The sequence below is a fragment of the Pelobates fuscus genome, chromosome 1, assembly GCF_036172605.1.
Source record: "Pelobates fuscus isolate aPelFus1 chromosome 1, aPelFus1.pri, whole genome shotgun sequence".
Lineage (NCBI taxonomy): Eukaryota > Metazoa > Chordata > Amphibia > Anura > Pelobatidae > Pelobates > Pelobates fuscus.
Window position 1 is genome coordinate 201,390,390 of NC_086317.1, and position 2,083 is coordinate 201,392,472.

The window sequence follows — 2,083 nt, forward strand, 5'->3', positions numbered from 1 at the left end:
TTGCGCGCTCATTGGATGGAATGACATTATTTTAACATGTAATTGGCTAATTTTACTTCCACCGTGTTCTCGATTGGTTCGGATTACTTCCTCCTGGTTATTGATTGGCTGCGGGACGTTTCCTTTCAGTCGACGATTGGCTGACCTTGCATGTCATTCTGATACTCTGTGCGTTCCACTTCCCTCATGCCGATGTGTGAGAGCGAAGGTTCTATGTTCCGCTTGGTGTGTTCTGAAGCACAAACTGTACAAATAGCTCGATAGGCCCATACCAGCACGGTACTTGCACTGTACACGGAAACTCTTTTTTTTTTTTAGGTTGAGATGAGTTCTTATTTACTACCACTTGAACTCTCTACAGCAATGGTAGTCAACCTTTTTCTACCTACCGCCCACTAATGCATCTTTTTGGCTGAAAAAATTTCCTTACGGCCCACCAGTTTTCGCGCAAATGCAGAATATTTTTTACAAAGGAGGGTGTTTTAAAAAAAATAAATGTACGTACATTTATCTTTTTATTTCTACTTAATGCAGGTTTATAAGGTTTTTAACTTTATAAAGTTTAATGAGAAAACAAAGTAAATTGAAATTACCTTTACTAGTGATTAATGAGATCCTTGAGGTTGATGCTGCGAGACTAAATATTTGATATCTGGTTCAATTCCCCTCCCCACCTTTTTTTCCACTTTTTTTCTATTTTTTAACCTTCCTTATAGCAATGCCCAGTAGGAAGGCTGAGCTAGGTAGCCCACTTACTATAGTCCACTATAACAGACTGACACACATACATGACACATTGATACCGGAGAAACTGACGGAAGCGAAGCACAGAGAGATGGACACAGGTTTCTTCAGGAAGGAAGAGATTCTTTATTGGATCACCGATCGGGACTCAGAGGGACTAATGTCACCAAAATACAGCAAGTTCTGAGCCCCGGACAATAGTGCAGGCTCCTTATATAGGCACATAACTCCTCCCATATTAAGCTCCACCCGCACATTCTCTTAACCAATCAACACAAATAAGAATTAACTTCCTGTTTGACCGCATGGCCTGTCCAGCACAATGGAGGAGGGGAATACTATATCCTGTATTCTTGCACATGCTCCGTACACTACTGATCGTATCTTGCCTTGTGCAACCAACTGATCGATACGTCAGCATATGCACGTACACATGCCACGTGGTAATCTCGGCCTACTAAATTTATTTTTACCGAGATTCCACCACATTCCCCCCTTTGATGCCTCTTGATATTTCACAATTACTTGAGGCATCACTTAACCTTAGTTTGCATACACCGCAAGTTATCTTGAACCAGACCAGACTTAACTTATGATGTGAAGCTTCAACACTCATCTTCCTGCATTGGTTCTCCCTGATCTAGAGACTCATATTTATATATTGCCATTATCTGTGCAGCAGCCTTCCTCTCTGCTATATTTTCTATCAGGCTTTGCACAGACCTAACTACTAAGGGTATAAGACACGGCAGGAGTAGACACAACATTAAAATCAGTAGGACTCGACCTACCACTGCCTTAAGCCCTCCAAACCACTCATACCAGCTACCAAACCAACTACTTGGATTGTACCCTTTCCATACCTGAGTAGGCACATGCGCTAGTTTAACCATATGGCTAGTAAGCTCAGCTATTGCTTGCCCTTCGTCATCTATTTGAAGACAGCAATTGCTCAGGTTAAACTTCCCACATACACCTCCCTCTACTGCCAAAAGGTAATCCAAGGCTAATCTATTTTGGTAGACCGCTGTCCTCATCCTGGTATTATGCTTCGCTAGAAGATTGAGCGCTTGTGATGTTTCGTTAGTAATAATCTCAACCACCGCCTGTAATCTTATAATACGGTTGAGCATATAAATAGGGGTTCTATAACCAAAGGTACCATCTTCTGCCCACGTGGCTGGCCCATAATAATCTATGATACGCTGGGGAGGCCATTCATCATCTTCCCAGGCGCCTATCTCTATGGGTCCCCTTTTCTTCCTATGATTCACATCATACACTTTAACACCTAAAGTCTCACCTGTTTCAATAGGTAACAAGAAGAAGGATGGTTTGA